Below are 14,291 nucleotides of genomic sequence, written 5' to 3'. Positions count from 1 at the left end.
ATTCAGGACTCCAAGAGCTACGTTTCTACCGATCGATTTTCCGTTTCATCCAACCGGTAAGAAAGCCCTCTTTCCTCCTTTGCCCTAGGGTTTCAAGCATGAGATTCTTATTTCATGCAACCCATTTCGTTTCCTTCCACAATCTAACTTCAACTTAATGCTAAAATTCGTTCTCCATCACCAATTGATGATTTTAGGTGATTCTCACACTTTGGGTTCAAAGTACTTGGTCTACGATCATTCCTTGAGTTGGCCGTGCACCCTAGAGGTAAGGGGAGCTAGCTTTCTTTCCATTTTTATAGTATGTTGTGAATGTATGATAAATTTTAAAGTTGTATGTTGTTGGAAGCATGAAATTGGTTGAATTGGTTTGAAATTCATGTATGGAAATGGGTATGTTATGTAGAATAGATGATTGATGATTTTGGACTGTTTGAAACCCCTTGGTATGTTGAATTATGTATGATTGGGACTGTGGTGATAATTGAAATCTATTGTGGTAGTGTTTGGAAGAAAACCTAGTGCTTTAGAGACACTTTTTGGCCATTTTAAGGGAAGTGAGGTAGTGATTTTGAGTATATGGGGTTTGTTGTGTTTGTGGACTGTTGAAACAATTTCACTGAGTGTATTGTGACTTGTTTGAGTCACTAAATTAGCCAAAATGGGTGTAAAATGGTAAGATTGGGTTTGGGTCCCTCAGTTGGGCAAATGAGTGTTTTAGAGTTGAAACGAAGCTTAAATCACTTTAGAAATGTGTTAGAAATGTTTAGAATCATTTAGGTAAGTTTAATTATGTCTAAAACAAAGATTAGGAGTGTTAGAAGTTGGCAAAATTGGTTGAAAATGGTCTTAGCTGGTTCTGTCGAGTTCTGCATAATTCTGCAGAACTCTGCATAATTCTGCAGAGTTTGGCCGTCCGGTTTGGAAGGCCTTGGTCAGAGAAGGTTCTCCCTTCTCCCGACCGTTCGGTTTTGTAGGCCTGGTCAGGGAAGGATGACTCCTCCCCTTGACCGTCCGGTTTGGAGGTCTTGGTCAGAGAAGGTTCCCCTTCTCTTGACCGTTCGATCTGGTCTCCTCGGTCAGAGAAGGATTCCCGTTCTCTTGACCGTTCGGTCATGGAGCCTTGGTGAGAAAAGGAGGTTTCCTTCTCAAACCGTCCGGTCGTATGTGTGAACCTCGGTTACAAGTGGTTGTCTCATTTAGGAATTGCCAGTAGGAACCGTTCGGTCCAGTACTCTCGGTCTGGCATTGCTCTTGGACACAGGTAGTCCTCGGTCTTCACAGTCTTGGTCATTGAAGGCTTGTTCCTTCCTATGACCGTCCGGTATGGTGCTGATGGCCAGAAAAGAGTTGATTCTCTTTCTAGCCGTTCGGTTTGGCACTGTGGGTCAGAAAGAGTAGGCTCTTCTCATAACCATTCGGTTTGGAGTGATCTCCATAGTATAGGGTTCTTGGTCCCAAAAGCTCTCGGTCTCACCACTCTCGGCCATATAAGGATTTTGGTCTTAAATGCTTTTAGCCATGTATTGCTTCCGGTCAAGCATTGTTCTCGGTCCAGTACTGATCTTGGTTCTGTGAGTCTCGGTCAGAGAAGGTTAGCCCTTCTCATGACCGTCCGGTCTAGTAAAGATTCTCGGTCATAGATGGGTTCGTCTTATTTGGGCCATGATAGTTCGTGGCTGTTCGGTCTGTGCAAGAGTGCTCGGTCCTGACTGTGTGATTGCAGGGGACGGTCAAGACATTAGGTGTCCTTGGCCCTGGATTCCTCTCAACCCTTGGAGCCTTCGATCTGTATGACCGTTCGGTCTGCAGGGTCTCGGTCAGAGAAGAGCTAGCTCTTCTCTTGACCGTTCGGTCTGGCCAGGGTGTCTGTTAGTGGCACCCAATTCAACCCCAATGGTTCGGCCACTGCTACTAGTGTTCGGTTTATTGCTTAGAGCTTGTGATTGGTTGGTTTATCTGATTGTTTGTGGCAAATTAAGGTGTGTATGATTTATATGACTCGGAAAAGTATCAAGTAATTGGATTGGTTGGATTCGGTTGCGAAATTAAGATCTCTCGGTGGGATCAATTAGTGTATTGAATGTATGTAAGAGGCTTCCACTATGGGTGGTTATCCCTAACACTCTAACGGTCTTTCATTCTCACTTAGAGAGGATTGACGCGTGTGGTGAGAGTAGTGGGAGGTCCTAGGGTAGGCGCTTTCACTGTAGGCCTATACTGCGGTAACGGACCAGCCTTGTGTATGGTCCGGTGGAACCCCTCGGCAATGGCTTTGCAAAGCAGTAGGGCCATCACAAGTGCACAACCCGCCCCAGCTCTATATACATTCTATGTCCGGACGTGTCTAAGAGTCTTAACCTGACATGATGTTTGCTTTAGTGAGTTTTGTGAAATCAATGTTTATGTTTATGATGACTTATATGTTTAAGTGTGTATGAACGTTCTTGCAATGAATTGTATGATTGTTTGAGACCTAGCTCACCCTTGCACTTGCATGTTTGTATGTGTTTGCCTTCCCCCTTGCGATGATCATCCAATCCTTTGGATGTGAGCAGTAGGTGATGAGGTACCCTTGGAGCAGGCGTGGGAGACTAAGGAAGATCCAGCCCCTAGTACTTAGAGCGGTTATTACTTCTTATTTCTATAGCTTGTTAATTTTTGGAAACACTCTCTAGGCATCCTTCGATCTTTAATTTATTTTGTATTTTGGAGAACTTTGGGGAACTTGTACTCAAGTTTTATTTCGTTTTAATTTCCACTAAATTTCGGATGACTGTATAAATAATTAAATATTGTCGTCTTTATCTCTCAACTGCTTTCACATATTGTAATAGCTGAATCCTATTATATTATATGTGAATATGATATTTTTGGGATGTCACACCATCTTTTGAAAAAGTTTGCATAGTATATGAAATGACAATTGATTTGAAAGAGAAGTTAGTATTTGAAGACTACAAAATAATTGGAAAAGAAGTAAATAATGGGAAACCCTCCCTTTTAGGTTCCATGGATATGGTAAGGGTAGTTGCCTTTAGTGGCAATTTCTCGTTCTCTCTATGTTTTCGCTCTTGCAATTCTCTCTTCTTTTCTTCTTTTGTCCTCTCTTCTTCTTTTCTTACTTCTTCTTCTTCTTTTTTTCTTGCTTATTATCTTCTTTCTTCCTCTCTTCTTTCTTCTTATTTTCTTCTCTCTTCCTCTTCTCTTTGCTCTTTTTCTTCTCTCTTTTTCTTCTATTCTTCTTTCTTTTCTTCCTCTTTTCTTTCTTGCTATGTTCTTTTAATCTCTCTTTCCCTTTTCTTATCCTTGAGCTCTTTAAGTCTGGCCCCAAACTCAATTTCCCTACAAAGAAAACCATGACCATTTAAACTCTTAAGAAATATTTTTCCCTTTTGAATACCATCTCTCATTAGTTCTAGGTTTCTTTTAATGGTTAGAGGCATAAACTTTCTTCTCATGCAAGATTTTAGTTCATACCAATTATGAATGGAGGATTTTCTACCTTTATTAACCTTATATTGCCTTTCATCTCACCACTCTCTTGCATGTTTTTTGTATCCTAGAGAGATATATGCTAAGAACATAAGATTCACTCTCTCTAGAATGGAAAATGGAACCATAGGATTCAGACTCACTTTTTCTAGCAATGAATGGATGCACTTCATGAATTTCACTTTCCCAAGCTAGTTATGTTAATGCGCCTATATCATCACCAAAGAATGGAATATTTTCCCTAGCTTGTTTATACAAATTATCCTCAATCCTATCAAACTCATGAAATGAACAAGTCTTCCTTCTAGCTTTATCATGTTCTCTCTTGATGTCTTTGTAACTAATTGGCTTATCAAAATTGGAAATCCTAGATGACCTATGATTTGACATCTTTTAATTTCAAAAGTGGATTCTTAGTTTGGAGAGAGGTTTAAGATTTCACCATGTAAGAGAGGTTTAAGATTTCACCATGTAAGAGAGGTGAGCCAAAGGCTGCTTAAATAACATGTCTTACCTAGCCAGAATGCCTAAGGTTACTTACTTGACCATTTTCAAATTAGGATTCACTATTGAATTTAAAAATGGACTTAAACAATTAAAAATGAAATTTAAAGCACCTAGACTTCTAATTTTTGGACTTCTAATGTAACAAAAGCCTATAGCATGGAATTAAGAAAATAAAACAAAGGAAAACCTAGGTGAGGCTTGTAGCCTTGGATAACAAGACACACTCACCGTCTACTATCAAAGCAAGCAATGAAAATTGCAAAGATTGGAGAGAGCACCAAGGACTCTTCCAAACACTTGGTCTTAATGGCCTTCTACAAGAAAAACAAATGGAAACTAAAATGGAAATAAATTACACCATAATTGAAATAACTAAACTACTAGAAAATTGTTCAGTTGCTTCCTTGCTCTTTTTGATCCTTCAACTTGTTAAGGGTCCGGTAAGTGTACCGAATAGTATCAAGTAAGAATAAACGGTAAGTCCAAGTATTGTTTCCCTAGAGACTCTTAGGCCTAAAACTTCATGTGATATCTTGATCTTTTAAGACTTGAGAAAACGAAAATTAGGGTTTTATATGCAAGACATAAAATAAACATGCAAAAGTTTTGATCAATTGACCAAAAAGATAACGCAAGTGAATAATATGGATGAATTGTGTTGTTGGGGTTTCCGACTTATCCTAATCCACTCTCATATATTTACGAATTCTACTTTATTCTACTTCTTTATCAATGTTAATGTCACTTTCTAATTTACCATAATCCCAATGTCTTGGTGAAAAGAGCCTACTCTTAATTACTAGTTTACAATTTCTTGTCTCCCTAGCAATTGATCGTGCATTAAATAATTCGAACAGAAGCTTAAGGCAATCGGTCCTCCTATCCCTATGTCTAGGTAATATTTCTCCCGAGAGAATTCCCTCATGTCTAGACCTACCCACATGTGTCTATATAGATAGAATCAAAGATTATGCTAATGAGTAATCTCTTAAACAAAGCATACAAATATAACGGAGGAAAAACTCTAACAATTGATAAAAGAAAGCATATGAATAAAGCAATAATTCAATATATGAGAGTGATGGGTGTCGCGGCCCATACAAATTTGATTGCATATTAGAAATGCAGTATAGCTAGGGAATGACCCCTAGGTTGTCTCCCAAAGACCAATTTTGCGGTTCGAGAATCGAGTCTAACACGAAGGGGGGGGGGTTGAAAGTGGTTTCGTGAATGCAATTAGACTAAATTAAAAATAAAAATTAAACATAACCGAATATAATTTTAAGCATTAAAATACATGAAAACCTTAAATGAAACACTACAACAATCAATTATCTAAAAACAACTTAAGCTATTAAAATGCAACACTAAATTAAAAAAAATGAAAAACAACTCAAAATAAAATGTAAAATATTTTAAAGCAAACGAAAATACAAAGACATAAACGTTTTCTACCATTCATGTGACTCAACACAATTTTAATTGAAATAAAATATTCTCCATGTGGTGATGGCCTTTAGGCATGACAGCTGCCTTTGGCAATGTGCTAACAGTACATTAAAATGACTCAAAATTTTTAAATGTAATTTAATATATAATATATAAAGATGCAGCTTGGTTCAAATGTGATGACTAAAAGAAAATGTCAGCGCTTGTACTCGAAAGAAGATCAGTCACCGTGCACCATTGAAATCAGCGTTTCTTACCAAAATACCAAATGAATAAACACTACTTCAACTTTGTTTTTGATTGAAATTTCCAATCCCAGGTGTGAGCCTAGCTGCTAGAAGTCAACAGGTGAATAAATTTGTAACAAAGCACAAGCAAAGCAAAGACATTAAATCATTCAAACTCCTTAAAACCGTTCCCAAGGAATAGTCAGGAAACAAGTGGCAGCTGGACCGTGCCCTCCATTTCTCATTCCGAAGTTAAACCAATACTTTCCAAGAAACATTAATCATGATGGGACAATGCTGGACAGATCCCTTTTACCAAATGAAATCAATTGAAAATGTACTCTACCATTTCATCCAATGACAAGGCGCGTGGCTGCTGGAAACATTGGCTGGATGAGATCTCCCAAAGAAAGAAAAGTGTGTGCTGCTCCTTATCCTCAATTGCCGAGAGAAAGAAAAACTTTAAAAGCCAAAATCTCCTTCAATATATGTGACAGCTGAACCAGAAGTACTTTTTTTTTAAGGGCACCGTTCCAACAAGCTAAAAAATATGAGAGTGTTTTGGCAGCTCTCCCATGAGAGGCCAAGAGAGTCCCCCCTATTGCAATGTGACGGCTGCTCAAATACTAGGACCGTGAGTTGCTGAAAAATGAGGGTGGGGACCACCCAAAAACCCTAGGGTTAGGCCAAGTGTCTTACAATCTATAGGCCCCTCATATTTTTAATGGCCCAATGTGCAAAATTTTGTCCAAAAAGTTTAAACAATAAAATTACAAGATAACTAAAATTTAAAATGTCTAATCTGAGAGTCTTGAATTTATTTTGTCTCCTCCAAATGTCCCAAATTATGTTTCCAAAATTTTCCCTAAAAATAATAATGCAAATAATTAGCTCAGAAAATTCAAATTAATTAAAATTAGAATTTCCGGTAAAATTAAGCATATTTAGGAAAAACGGGAAAATACTGGACAATTAAGCACAATTCCCTGATTAATTCTAGCATAATAAACTAAGTGAAATCAATAAAATATCGACTCATCAAAGAGTTTCAATAGGATTACATCGTTTTCCCAACAACAATGAAGTTTAGTTCACCATAACCATGGTGAAACTAGATGAAATAAATGAAAAGAATGAAATATAAAACCCTAGATTTGATAGATTGGAGCTTCCGCATCCAAAATCCGCCTCCAAGGAATGAAGAAGTGTATTTCTGCGTCCCTTTTGCCAAAAGATAGACCATCCAGGTCGTCCAGATCTATTTATAATTCATTAAATCGAAGCAAAAACTTGCCTAGGCCCAATAGTCCACCGCTCAGTGGTGGCTCATCGCCCAACGGTGGGTTCGTTAGTTAGATTAGCCCTCAGCGTTGACGCTTGAGCGTTGGGCAAAGAGTTCTCTGAAGAGTTCACTGCCCAATGGTGGCTTCATCGCCCGACGGTGAGGTCGACACTCAATTTCACCCCTCAGCATTGATGCTTAAGCGTTTGGTAGATAATCCATCTACGTGGCTGGCGCTCATCCCTGAGATAGCGCTTAGCGATGGCTGCGACTCTTCTTTTCTTCACTTTTCCACCTTGTCTTGAGTCCAACTTTTCTCCTCCTTAACTTCCTTCATTCAATTCTTGATAAATCATGCCAAATCATGGGAAAACCAAGCATAAAACCAAGAAAACCAAATTTGATTCTCTTATTCTCTAACTTAAGCAAATTGCATGATTTCAAGCTAATTCTAAGTCATAAAGGGTGTGTCTAATGTCAAATTTAAGTATGAAAATAACGGTTTTTGAACCGTGATGGGTGTCGCACCCCATGCAAATTTAATGTGCATAAAGAATGCAATATAGACTAGGAAGTGACTCCTAGGTTGTCTCTCAAAGACCAAATTTGGTTCGAGAATTAGGTCAGACACGAAGTGGGGGGGTTTTGTGAATGCGGATGAATTAAATCAAAACGCGGATGCAAAAACATAAATGCGAACATAGATCTAACAACGATTTCAAAGACAAAATGAAAATGGTTGGTCATTAACTTAATTACAATGCTTACAATCACAAATTAACACAACAAGGGGCTACTCGAACCTCCAATCCAACACAGTTAACCAACTAAGTGAAGGCTAAACATGCTTTCATTAAAGCGAACCAAGTGAACGCAATGCACCTAGTCCATCCAATGTGTTCTATACAGATTGATCAACTAAGCGAAGATGCAATCACCAACTAGGCAACTAAGCGTATACCCGTGTCAAGAACACAGTCAGACTTCATAGAATGTCAGGCAGAGCAGAATAAACACAAGAACAGTCCAATATTCTCAAAGAAGTAATGCAAAATCGCTAATGACCAACCAACTAACTTAAGCTAACATCACTATTAAATAATCAAAATCGACAGAACAGACAACATGGTTAACGAAAACATTGAACCGAACAGTCTTAAGCAAGACATGTAAACTAATTTAAATGTGCTATATAAATAAGAAAAACATATAAATGCATAACGAAGATGATTGCAGAATTAAAATGAACCAAATGAACTAAATAGGATTTGCAAGAGTGAAGCAACATTAAATGGAAACCGAAAATGGAAGCATCAATTGAAAAGCTTAATGTACTGGAATCAAATTTAATGCAAGAAAAAATGCTTGAACCAATTAAATGCAGCGGAGAAATCAACAATTGCAATTAACCTGTTAAAATGCAACTATTAAATTAAAAGAAAACCATTGAAAATGTGCTGCACCACTTCCCTAAAAGCCAAAAACCTTTTCTCCAATTAAAAAAAATGTAACAGCGCTTCCTACTTCAAGGACCGTGAACGTGTGATTTTCAGCAATGAAGTAAGAGAGAATAGAGCAAGAGAGAAGAGAACAAGAGAGAATAGAGAAAGAGAGAAGAGAAAAGGAAGAAAGAGATAGAAGAGAACAAGAAAGAAAAGAAGAAGAAGAAAGAGTGAGAAGAGAAGAGGAAGACAGAAGAGAAAGAGAGAAAAAAAAAGGAAGAAAGAAGAGAAATAGAGAGGAAGATAGAACAAGAAAGAAAGGAAGAGAAAGAAAAGAGAGAAGAGGAAGAGAGATTACAAAAGAAAGAGAAGGAAGAAATTGAAAGGAAGAAAATGAGAGAGAAGAGATTGATGGCAACATCTTCTATTCTTACCATAGAATCCAAACTTTTAAGGGGAGGTTTTCTATCTTTTCACTTATCATTTGTTATTGAATGTTCTAATGCAACCTTTTCTTCCCAAGGAATTGCCATTAAACTTTTTCAAAAGTTGCAATCTTTAACACATGTCAATCAAAAACTTGAGTTAGAGATATCTTCCAAGTTATCACTAATTCAAGACAAAAATAAATTTTCAAATGGAGTAAGGTTTCTTTTTAGTCATAAACTTGAAAATTTCAAATTTAGGAAACCTTCTTTTAGACATATTCCTTTATATATCTTATTGGGTCAAATAAAACTAATTAGAGATATGTTTGATGCTTATTGCAGATTAATATTTGATCCAGGAGGAACTTCTATGGAGTTTACAAAAATAAGTCCTCAGGCGAACCATCAGATTTGAGGACAAATCCTTTCCAAGAGGGAAGGGATGATACGCGGGGCCCAAGCCCAATGTCTTTAGTGTAGTCTTTCTTTTATGTACTGTGTAAATGTGTTAGGTATGTGGGACTTCTAGTCCTATATATAGCCATGTCTACACTTCTTGTACTTACTTTTGAGATAATGAATTAATTTCCTATTGAGAATACTCCAGAATTAATTCCTTGAAAGTCAAGGCTGAAGAATCCAAGGGATTCCTCAGCCACCTTCCAATTCACTTTTCCATTTTACTTCATTTCCATATCCGATTTCTCACTCTGCCACCGTGACATCCACTCTCCAATCCTTTTCAGTCGCGTGGCTCTACTCCTTACTGCCACACCAAAGTTCTCCATTTCAGCGTCATATTTCATCTCAGACTTTCATCTTGCATTTAGCATTTTCTCTCTCGAAGCTTCAAAACTTAGGGTTCATCTTCGAGAGTTCTTTAGCCACAAACCAAAGCCTCACCACAGATCCACCATCGTCTAAATCACTTCTATCGATTCAAACCACAACGTCGATCCTTTTCACCGATCTAATCGGTGAATCCTTCATTTCCACTGAAAAAACCTGTCGATCTAGGGTTTCCACCACTAAATCCTTCAATCTAGGGTTCGTTCAACCGTTCCTCCGATTTAGTCTCTCTCTCATCGAATCATAACCTGTTCCACCGATTAGAATCATTTATCCCGAACTCTAACCTTTTTCACCGATCAAACCTCTATAGCACAGGGTTCGTGGTCTTCGTCTTCAGTCTTCTGCTGCGTCTTCAACTTCCAAACCGTGCTTTTCGCTGATTCTTAGGTTATCGACTCGAACCGTGCCAGATTCGATGTTTCTCTATCAATTCGTTCGGAGCGGGTTGCATCAAAACTAAACCACCGTACAAATGCATTTGAAAAGAAAAGAGAACATCACTTCAATCAAGAGTAGCATTGGTTGCAACATTCACACAATAAAAGGAAAAAAATCTGATTTATTCCTTCAACCCATGAACCAAAACCGTGAACAACCTTCCTTTTCATTTATCAAAAATCCAATAGCACAAACATAGTTCAAAGAAAAGAAAATCTCGCTAAAAAAAAACGTTCCATCCACCCAGAAGATGTTCTAGCCGAGAGTCCTATATTGAGTGATGGCTGCACACTTAAAGCAAGGCCATTTGCCCTCTAAAATGAGGTGGGGTCCACCCAAAAATAAAAGGAAACCCTAGATGCCAAGTGTCCTACAATCTTTGGGCCCCTCATATTTTTAATAGTCCAATGTGCAAAAGTTTGTCCAAAAAGTTTAAACAATTAAATTATAATATAACTAAAATTTAAAATGTCTAATTTGAGAGTCTTGAATTTATTTTATCTCCTTCCCAATGCTCCAAATTGTATCTCCAAAATTTTCCCTGCAATTAAAAATGCAATTAATTAACTCTGAATATTCAATTTAATTAAAATTAGAATTTTTGGTCAAATTAAGCACTATTAGCGAAAATGGGAAAATACCAGACAATTAAGCACAATTCCCTGATTAATTCTAACACAATAAACTAAGTGAAATAAATAAAATATCGACTCATCACCCAGATTCCAGGGTTCGTTGTCGATCTGCTTCGTAGCCGGAGCTATTTGTGAACTTGAATGAATTGAAGCATGTTTACATCTTAATTGGATTCCATTGAAAAGCTTAATTGAGTCATTACTTGTTGTAAAAAGATATGTTTTGAAAGGTGTTGAACCATTTTGATGATAGGTGGAAGGTCAAGTTTTGTTTTGTTTGCTTGAGGACAAGCAAAGTTCTAAGTTTGGGATTGTGAAAACGGTCTAAAAACCGTTATTTTTATACATCAATTTCATATCAAAACACAACCTATATGACTTAGAATTAGCTTGAAATCATGCGTTTTGATTAAGTTAGTGAACAAAAGAGTCAAAAGTGGTTTTAAAGAAATTATGCTTGGTTTTACATTGTTTTGACAGGATTTTACGAAAGATGAAAGATGAAGATGAAGAAGGAAGGACTTGGAACAGAAAATGGGCAAGAAAAGATGAAAAATAGGTGTTGCGACGACTGCCCAGTGCTACCCTAGCGCAGACATCCATGACACAGACCGCTGAGCGTAGAGAATCGCTGAGCGTCCAGCGTCGCCACCGCTGAGCGTTAGCTAGCGCTGAGTGCCTAAATGAATGGGCCTGGTGGTGGGTGTCGCAGCCCATACAAATTTGATTGCATATTAGAAATGCAGTATTGCCAGGAATGACCCCTAGGTCGTCTCTCAAGGACCAAATGTGGTTCGAGTCTTAGGTCTAACACGAAGTGGTGCGGGTTCTGAAAGGTTTCTGCAAGGAAAATTAAATTAAATTAAAACTGAAAATTAAAGGCAACCAAACATACTTGAAAACATTGAAATAAATAGACAAAGCATGAACATCGAACAGTCCTACAGATGACCGAACGGTTCTATATTGAGACCAAACTATCTCTAAAGCAAGTAAGGAAATTGGAAGTGCAAGAAAATAAAGAAACCTGACAGAACAAACATCATAACGAACTGAAACAATAAACCCAACATAATAGAGAGTAGCAAACAAATATCTAGCACAATTAAAATTACCAAAATGCAACACTAAATTAAAATGATCAAAAACCACTAAGTAAAATATTTAAAACGTAAGAAATAAGAAACCATAAAATTTCTTCTACCATTCACGTGACCTCTCTTGTGCTTCTACCAAAAGAATTAAATTTGCAATTGCTTCTAAAAAAAAGCATGACTCTCGGCTGACACACCAAGTTCAATCAACGTTTTCTCTCCTAGCATCTTGGATAAGCCCCTTTCTTCTTTCTAAAAGTAAAGTGGAATTTAATACCCTCTGCACTGAATTGTTGGACGTGATATACTAGCAATCTTCAAATAAAAATAAATTGGAACTTCTTCCACAAAAGCCAACCACCGTGTGTGTTGCACCATTGCCAAAAGAAAAGTTGCTTCTTTTCAAAAAGAAATTAAACCCAAAACATCCCATCCTATCTCCTAAAATGCTGCAGACCTACTCCCCATCAAATCACATTTTCTTCATTCATCAAAAGAAAAGTTGCTAACATCCATGCTATGACCCACTTCTCGGTTTAAGCTTTCAATAAAAAAACTAATGTCCTTTGTGAATTCACGGCAGCACCTACCAACATTCACCTAATCCTATCAATTCAACCCATCATTCTAAAAAGATGAAATAAAAGTTCAAGAAAGGTAAACATCGGACCCACCATTCATGCTATTAAGTTATGAAAGAAAGATAAAACATTGTAAAATGGCAATTGGGATTAGCACGTGCAGCTACTTCTACATGAAATCAACCATTAATTTCCCAAGCAATCAATACCTCTCCATTTGGAAGAGAGAAAATTAAATTTGGCCTTTTATCCTCTCAAAGCCGTGACACCACACACCTACTGCTGCCAACCTACTCTTCAATTGAAGTCAAAGCATTACATTTAAATGAAAGAGAATATAGAAACCGTGGCCCACTATTTCAGTCGTAGCATCCTCTCCAAATCCAAATACTATTCAATGTCAAATGCTTGTAGTAAAATCAATTGCTTTTTCTCGGAATAAAAGAAATCAAATTAAAAGCTGAATGAATTCAACCATTTTGTACCACTGCACCATAAACCTATGGATGTGACAACACACATTTCTTTCCCAAGTAAACACTTCTTCAATCACGTAAACGAAGCAAATTCTAACACATCCTTTCCAGCCACCAAACGGACCATCCACCAACAATTAATATCCTTCTATCAACTTCAATCACGGTAAAAGCATTTAATGAAAAGCTTGCAGGAAAATAAAAGGGAAAAGATACTTCTATCATTCACCAAAGTACACAACGTTGCAAGAGAGAAAAAAATGTGCTCTTCATTCAACTCCATGATAAAAAAGACCGTGAGCTACATTCTCCCCTTAGAAAATTATTCCAGCCGAGAATGACGGTTGGTACCCTAGTAGTAAGGCCATGTGTCCTCTAAAATGAGGTGGGGCCCACCCTAAAAGAAAACCCTAGGTGGTGCCAAGTGTCTTACAATATTGGGCCCTCATATTTTTGCCAAAATTGCCCATGATGCAAAGAGTTTGTCCAAAAAGTTTAAATAATTAAATTACAATATAACTAAAATTTGAAATGTCTAATTTGAGAGTCTTGAATTTATTTGATATCACTCCAAATGCCCCAAATTGTATTTCCAAAATTTTCCCTAAATATAATAATGCAAATAATTAGCTCAGAAAATTCAAATTACTTAAAATTAGAATTTCCGGTCAAATTAAGCACAATTAGCAGAAACGGGAAAATACCGGACAACTAAGCACAATTTCTTGATTAATTCTAGCACAATAAACTAATTGAAATCAATAAAATATCGACTCGTCAAAATAGACCACACTTAGTCTTTTGCACTCCTGGTCAAAATCAAGACGCAAATCAGGGAACAACTCAACGGACATCAGGGAATTGACACAGACTCAGCAGACAGAATTACAGTCCTCAAGAAATCTGGACAAGGAAANGTAGNAGANANTATCCACANAGAATCAGAGAAAACAGATACTCAGAGAAATCATCCAAGCAATTCCAAGCATGGCAAAATAATCAATCAGTTCAAGAGGTGAATCAAAAGCAACAAAACCTCACAGATGCACACTATAAGTGTTTCTCTCAAGTGTTTAGGGTAAACAATGTCAACTCGATGCACTCAAGAAAACAAGCAACAAACAGTCTTGGCAAGTCTCTAATATCATCACTCAGAACATATGCATGTTCAAATCAAAAGGTCTTTTATGGATGTAATGGGGCCAAGGACAAGGGAGGATAAATATGGATGAGAAGCTAAACACCAAAAAGAATAGAGGAGTGATGGATGTCGCGGCCCATACAAATTTGATTGCATATAAGAAATGCAGTATAGCTAGGGAATGACCCCTAGGTCGTCTCCCAAAGACCAATTTTGCGGTTCGAGAATCGAGTCTAACACAAAA

At 37.4% G+C, this 14,291-nt stretch overlaps 1 long non-coding RNA gene across 1 annotated transcript; it reads left to right on the top strand.

The window, feature by feature from the left end:
• Positions 1 to 6: 6 nt before the first annotated feature.
• Positions 7 to 2,756, top strand: LOC111241255. Its single transcript, XR_002667111.1, has 3 exons — positions 7 to 56; positions 198 to 268; positions 2,559 to 2,756. It is a non-coding gene; the product is annotated as an uncharacterized LOC111241255 (long non-coding RNA).
• Positions 2,757 to 14,291: the final 11,535 nt, after the last annotated feature.

This window comes from Vigna radiata, unplaced genomic scaffold (genome assembly GCF_000741045.1).
Source record: "Vigna radiata var. radiata cultivar VC1973A unplaced genomic scaffold, Vradiata_ver6 scaffold_329, whole genome shotgun sequence".
In the NCBI taxonomy this organism is placed as follows: domain Eukaryota; kingdom Viridiplantae; phylum Streptophyta; class Magnoliopsida; order Fabales; family Fabaceae; genus Vigna; species Vigna radiata.
This window is presented reverse-complemented; position numbering and strand designations above follow the sequence as displayed.